We start from the raw sequence: 8,234 nt of genomic DNA, 5'->3' as shown, positions 1-8,234 counted from the left end.
CATCAGTTAGTTAACAAGTACAGAAAATGTAGTATAGACACACACATACACACACACACACATAATGGTATATTATTCAGCCATAATAATAAAAAAGAAAATAATGAAGTTTTATATATATCTCCATATATTGGGTGGGCCAAAAAGTGCCTTTGGTTTTTTAAGTAAAAATAAAAGACACATTTTTCATTTTCACCAAGAACTTTATTGAACAATGTATTCACCCTTTTGTTCCACTACCTTCTGCCATTTTTCAGGCAACTTCATAATTCCATCTTCCCAAAACTTTTTATCTTTTTGAGCAAGGAACTGTTCCAGGTGCCTTTTACAGTCTTCCTGGGAATTGAAATTTTTTCCACTAAGAGAATTTTGTAAAGACCAAAATAAATGGAAATGCGAAGGTGCAATGTCTGGTAAACATGGCGGATGAATCAGAACTTCCCAGCCAACCTGTAACAGTTTTTGCCTGGTCATCAAAGAAACATGCAGTCTTGCATTATACTGATGGAAGATTATGCGTTTTCTGTTGACCAATTCTGGACACTTTTCATTGAGTGCTGCTTTCAGTTGGTCTAACTGGGAGCAGTACTTGCTGGAATTAATCGTTTGGTTTTCCGGAAGGAGCTCATAATAGAGGACTCCCTTCCAATCCCACCATATACACAACATCGCCTCCTTTGGATGAAAGACCAGCCTTCATTGTGGTTGGTGGTGGTTCATTTCGCTTGTCCCACGATCTCTTCCATTCCACATTATTGTACAGTATCCACTTTACATTGCCCGTCACAATTTGTTTTAAAAATGGAATGTTTTCGTTACGTTTAAGTAGAGAATCACATGCGGAAATATGGTCAAGAAGGGTTTTTTTTTTGCTTAACTTATGTGGAACCCAAACATCAAAGCAATTCACCATAACCAAGCTGGTGCAAATGCTTTTCAGCGCTTGACTTGGATATTTTGGGTATGTCGGCTATCTCCCACGTGGTGTAACATTTATTGTTCTCAATTAATGTCTCGATTTGATCACAATCAACTTCAACTGGTCTATCCGACTGTGGAGCATCATGCAGTGAGAACTGTCCAGCACGAAACTTCGCAAACCACTCTGGACATGTTCGATCAGTCACAGCACCTTCTTCATATACTGCATAAATCTTTTTTTTTTGCATTTCAGTTGTGTTTTTACCTTTCTTGAAATAATAAAGCATAATATGCCAAAAATGTTGCTTTTTTCTTCCACCTTCAACATTAAAATGGCTACACAAAAATTCACCAATTTCGATAGGTCTTTTTTTAAATGCACACTGATATGACAGCTGTCACAATACAATCTAACAAAATTGTTTCAAATGAAGTTAAAGACAACTAAGTGCTACTAGAGCCATCTTATGGAAACCGAAGGAACGTTTTGGCCCACTATATATATATATATATATCCTTACACTACATTATTTTATTTGATCCATTCAATAACCCTGAAAGGTATATGCACCAATATTGAGTATTTCCACGTTATAGATGAAGAAACCGAGTGAAGTAAATGACTTTCCCAAGGTCCCACAGCTAGAAACAGTGTAAGACACAGAGCCAGGCCATCAGAGTCAATGTGACTCGGCTACATGTTTTATCTTATGACTTCAAACAACCACAGGAAGCCACTGTTTTATGTACATTTACAAAGTAGTTGCTAGGTCTCTGGTTTTTTAGCAACATCATCCTTGATTACAACCTCATACTGCAGAATAATTGCCCCCAAAGATGTCCATGTCTTAATCATTAGAACTTGTGAATATGTTAAGGTTACAGGACAAAGGGAATTTAAGGTTGCTATTCAGCTGACCTTAAAGTTCAGAGATCATCCTAAATCACTGAATGAGCCCAGTGAAATCACAAGTCCTTAAAAGTGAAAGAGGCAGGCAGAAAAAGACAATCAGAGGGAGATGTAACTGGGGGAAAATGGTCAGAGCGACGCAGTGTCATTGGTTTGAAGAGGGTGGAAGGGAGCCACCAGCCAGGGAATGTGGGCAGCCTCTAGAATCTGGAAAAGGCAAGGAAACAGATTCTCCCCTAAAACCTCCAGAAATGGACACAGCTCTGCCAACATCTTGATTTTAGCCCAGTGAGACACATGTTGGACTTTACCTTTAGAACTGTAAGATAAATTTGTGTTGTTTAAGCTGCTAAGTTTGTGGTAATTTGTTACAGCAGCAATAGCAATCAGATACATATACCTTATTAGTTTACAATGGCACTTACTTCTTGTTCAAATACCTGAGGTCAGCAAGTCAGCTGTGGCTCTGATTGGTTCTGTTCGGTTCTTCTCTGTTAGTTTTCTCATTTTGGAACCAAGTTCAAAGAATTAACTACTGTCTGGGTCATGCTCTTTTCAAGTAAAGGGTGGGCATAAAAGATACAAAACCAACACTAAATAAGCATAGTTAAAGATGGGCTCAGATGTAGAATTCAGTCAGCCCTTGTATGGTGGATGCAGGTACTTGAGCATCCTTGGATTTTGATATCTAAGGGAGTCCTGGAACCAAACCCTGATGGATAGCAAGGAATGACTGTATATCATATCTGCTCACATTCTACTGGCCAAGGCACATCAAGTGACCAAACCAAAAGTAATGGAATGAGAAGGATATGGTTTACTCCACAGAAATGAAAGGGAAATGTAATTGGTGAATATATAATATAATGTGTCACAGATATAAAGAACAGTGTATCTAGGGAATGAGATCTAAGCTAAATTTTCCTACTTACCTTTTCCTAATAAGCTAAAGAGGGTTAAAGTAATGCGTGCTGGTGACTCTTTTCCATGATTCCTCAGAGACAGAGTGTGACTGTTCTTAAAGGAAAAATAGTACAGAAAGATTGCTAGCTACACATGCTTTTATAACTCTGGCTTCAGGATTAAAGTAAACCTACATGGAGATATTGTTTTACACTTAAACTTCCTTCCCCTCTACATAATTTTCACTCAACACATATTCACGTGCCAGGTACTGTTGTAAACACAGGATAGAGTATTTTGCTGCAGAGAAGAATATAACAAGTTTTATATAGGGTGGGGTGGGGGGAACTTATGAGGTTGATCCAAGGCAATGTTGCAAAGTGAATTAAATGTGGTTTTGTCTTTGATACCAGATTCATGGTTTGTATATTCATTTTCATGGCAGTGCCTCTTTCCCTACACTAATGTCAATGTCAGGAACTCATGCTACACTACGTCTGTCTGTTCAGGACCATGACACTGTCCCACCCTGCCCCGTCCTCTCTCGAGGACATCCTGTGCTCTTTTATATCTCATTCCTCTTTTGTGCTATCAAACTAACTCGTCCTTTGTCCAGGTTAGTAGGGAATTTTGAAAAATTGTGACTAATTCTTAGTTGGTCCTTTCTCCAGTCTCCTCTTCGCCACACTACACATTCATCAGGACCCATTACTGACATCATGGACTCCTACAGGTCCAGAACTATCTACTTGAAGATGCAAATGTGTTTCCTGGAAAGGATACTACTTCATTTCCACTAACAAGTTCACCCATAGGTGTTTATTAAGCTTGCATTTTATTTGAGGTTGTGTGAAATGAGCAGGGGATGCAAAGCTGAAGAAATGCAGTTCCTGATTCTGGGCAGCTCACATTCTTAGAGGAGAGACACCTATATAAACAAGCATGAATGTGCTGTGTAGTGGTCCAGGGCTGGTTTGCCTTCTGATGCCTCAACCCTGCCCTGTTCTATTCACAAGTGGCCAAGACCTGCAGGTTGTGGGTTCTCCAGATGCTCTGTCAGCTGGCTTTCTGCTAGATTCAGCCAAAGGTAGGTGCTGACTAGAGATTGGAGGGCATTAAAAAAGGATGAAAAATTAAGTAATGAAAATGGAGGCATGGAGAAATTAATAACTTGCTAAGAGAACGAATCAATAAAGAGCCCTCTTTCCTGCTATCCTATATTTAACACAGTAATCTAATACTACCAATTGCCACTTTGCAGAGCTGTGAGGAAGTGAAACAGGGACAGATTGACAAATAAGTTCTAAAGAGATGTCCAGACATAGAGAAGATCTCAGAACATGAGAGAAGGAGAGAGAAGTTACCTACATGAGATTTTCTGTGCAGTGTCTTAAAGTAGTCAAAGAATGAGATAGAGGAAGGGGATTCAGGTAGAGGCAGTGGTGGAAAAGATGGGGTAAGTTAGAAGGAAGTGGAAAATAGAAGGTTCTTACGGCTTATCCTAGGTGGAGGTGAGGAAGACTTAAGGAAGAGAAAAGAACAGAAGAGGAGCAGTGCACAAATACTCTCAAGGGTCCTCCTACGAGATGGGAGACTATCAGCTCCAGGTCCCAGGCAGAGGGCCTAGGAGCTCTTCCTTTCATGCCTGTATGTTCACCACCAACTCAGTCATGGGAATTGACTGCAGGACAGGCACTTTTCTCTGAGTTTATATATATTGACAGCCCTCGCTGCAAATGATGAGCCTACAAAAGAAAGCAAAGGCACCATGTGGGTTTACATAGAAACCAAAAATAGACAACTAAGACTTTGTCTTTTTAGAGTTTAGGTATTAGTTGAAGAAGAAGAACAAACTAAACATGGGTAGAATAATGAGTGCTTGTCTGTTTTAAAAATACTGACATTACTGTAGTACGCTTGTCTCTTCTCATAGCCTTGCTTCTATTTCCCTGGGCATTTACTCTCCGCTCCACCTTTCTCCCTGACCAGATGTTAGAAATGGATATGACTATAGAAAATAAGTAGTATCTGAATGAATGGCACCTAATTAAACTTAAAACCTTTTGCACAGCAAAGAAAGCCATTGACAAAATGAAGACAACCTGCTGCATGGGAGAAAATGTTTGCAAATGATATGACTTTTAAGAGGTTAATATCCAAAATACATAAATAGCACATGTAACTCAATAACAACATCAAAAAAATGATTAAAAAATGGGCAAAGAGCTAAGTAGATATTTCTCCAAAGAAGACATACAGAAGGCAAACGGGCACATGAAAAGATGTCGAACATCACTAAACATCAAGGAAATGCAAATCAAAACCACACTGAGATATCACCTCATACCTATCAGAATGGCTATCATGAAAAAGACCACAAATAAAAAATGTTGGCAAGGATGTGGAGAAAGGGGACCTTAGTACACTCTTAGTGGGAATGTAAGTTGGTACAGCCACTATGGAAAACAGTATGGAGATTTCTCAAAAAACTAAAAATAGAACTACCATATGATCCAGCAGTTCCACTCCTGAGTATATATCTGAAGAAAATTAAAACACTAATTCAAAAAGAAACATTTACCCCAGTGTTCATAGAAGCATTATTTACAATAGCCAAGATATGGAAGCGACCTAAGTGCCCATCAACAGATGACTGGCCTAAGAAGATGTGGTACATATACACAATGAATATTACTCAGACATAAAAAAGAATGAAATTCTGCCACTTGCAACAATGTGGATGGATCTAGCGAGTATTATGCTTAGTGAAATAAGTCAGATGGAGAAAGACTTACTTATGGATGTTATCACTTATATGTGGAATCTAAAAAATAAAACAAACAAATGTATTGGGTTGGCCAAAAAGTTCGTTCGGGTTTTTCCATAATATCTTACAAACTTTTTGGTCAACCCAATATGTAACAAAACAGAAACAGACTCACAAATATTGAGAACAAACTTGTGGGTACCAGTGGAGAGAGGAAATGGGGAGGGGCAAAGTAGGGGTACAGGATTAAGAGATACAAACTACTAGGTATAAAATAGATAAGCAACAAGGATATATCGTACAGCACAAGGAAACATAGCCAATATTTTGTAATAATTTTAAATGGATTCTAATCTATGAAAATAGTGAATCACAATGCTGTACACCTGAACTAATATTGTAAATCAACTATACTTCAATTAAAAAAGAAAATAGGTATCTGGATCAAGATAGTTCTGACTGATTAATGTGTAATGAAAACAGGAAAGAAAGGAGAATTGTACATACTTATGTGTCTACATCAAATACAGCCATTCGAGCTAATAGGCCCACATTTATTTGAAAACGATGTTATCAAGCTAAGAGGAAGCCATCGGAGACACCACAAAATTCTACATATATACAATTCCATAAATATATGAATAAGTGAAATGTATCAAAATATGCAGCTCTGGCCATGCACTGGACCTTCTTTGAGGGAGGAGGTTTGATGTGCACAAAACAAGCTAAAGCATTATGCTTACCCTCCTGGCTGGGCGCTCAGGCAAAGAAAGCCAAACGCTAAAGAACCTGTTTCCTCCCTCTCCCAGACATTGTTCCCATAGAGACTACAGGGAAAGCACAGGGGTGACTTGATACAGAGGGCTGTGCACCACCAATGCCTTTCCTGGCTGCTAAATCAGTAGCTGTAACAAGCAGTAAGAAACAACTCCAGAAAAACCTTCAATCATCCATGGATTTTCAGCACCTACTGTGTGCTACGTTATGTGCCAGGCTTCGGGGATATGATGGCAAGTTAAGTAAGGTATGCTCCTGGCTTTAGAGGCCAATGAGGAAACTGAAGTTTACAGAAATTACAGTTTGGAACTTGCCGGAAATCACACAGCTCATAAAAGTGGAGCCAAGATTCACACCAGCATCTGACCTTTGAAGCTCATTCCCTCCACCACTAGCCTAGACTATTTCTTTCCCTTTTTCACTCTGAAATTTTCTCTCCTGTAAATTTCAGGGCAACAGTCTACATGGGGCAGGTCATCCAGTACCTAATGAATGTTTCTTTAAGTATGAATTTGAGAGCCCCTGGTATTGTATCCAGTTGCAGTTTCGTCTTAACTGAAGAACAGTGCAGGGCCGAGTCTGCCAAGCCCTGGCTTGATGGAATGAATCAGCCCGAGGCTGTCCCAGGGAAGCCTGCAATTCTGCAGTAACTTTCCCCATACAGATGGCCCCTTAGCTCTCAGAAAGCTGAGGGAGGTCTGGCTTGGCGTTTCAGCAGCAGCCTGAGTGGACCCAGAAGCCCAAGCAATTGTATTGAGTCTGTTTCCTGTCATTTCAACCCAGTGTCATTTATTATTCATCTCAGAGTGTATTTCGGAGATTCAATTTGTAGGGTATATGACACATATCGTAAATTGGTACGTATTAGCTCAGTTCATTTGCTGGAGGACAGGTGTTCACATCATAAGAACCAACAGCTCCATCGACAGTAATTGGTGCCTTGGCTGCCAGTCTGAGCCTAGAGGGCAAAGATTAAAAGTGCATGAAGAATGAACTAATAATAATTTCCACATGCGATATCGTGTGTTTTACCTGAGGCTCCCAAAGAACATTCTGGGCATTCATTCACCCTCACTACCACACTGCCTGGACTTGCTATTACTCTCCTGCCAAAGCTAGGAAAACAAAAGCAAAGAAGGGCAGACTCAAGTTCACAGAGGAAAACAATGGCAGGATGGGGATTACAAACTCAAGAGGCGTGAATCCTTGTTCTCTCTCCTTGGAATCTCACCACTTCCACTCTCCTCTCATTTATTATTGAATATCTTAGCCAGTGTATTTAGTAGGAACCCAGACTGGTAAATTCAACTGCTTTCAGGTTAATTAATCTCAAAATGTTTACTAGTCTTCATGGTGCACTAAATCACACTTAACACAAATGAAAACAAACAGCAACAATATATATATAGATCTCATAATAGCTACCGTATGTTTCAAATTTGTGTAGCATACAAACAATAATCACAACAAACGCACTGAATACACTTTCAGTAACAGGCAGGTTGTGTGGTTACATATTCCTGTGTGAGCAGAGGGCAGTGAGCCTGGGTAAAATGTAAAGATTTGTGTGAAGCAAAGAAACTCCAGAGCCCAGGTAAAATCTTAACTACATATCTCATGTCATTTCAGAGCACTTTGCATGCTAAATTCACTTAAAAATGTGAAATTAGAAAACCTTGTCCTTGTGGGTTTTGCTAATAATGAGCAGGGAGAAAAATGGAACTTTTGCCCTGGAGCTCCGGTGAAAAGACATAATTAAAAATACTGCACTGGAAAAAGTGATTTTTACTTCCCAGGTGGCATTTGGTTTCTGCATACTTACAAATAGCCATCTATAACAAAACCAACACACTCAAGCTCCTTCCACTTATAACAAATGAAGTTTTCTTTATCACCAGTTGAGAAGTTCCAAAGGATAAACTGAATAAATGGAAAAACAGATGACTGCCATCTTCT

This window comes from Phocoena sinus, chromosome 14 (assembly GCF_008692025.1).
Source record: "Phocoena sinus isolate mPhoSin1 chromosome 14, mPhoSin1.pri, whole genome shotgun sequence".
NCBI classification, from domain to species: Eukaryota; Metazoa; Chordata; class Mammalia; order Artiodactyla; family Phocoenidae; genus Phocoena; species Phocoena sinus.
This window is presented reverse-complemented; position numbering follows the sequence as displayed.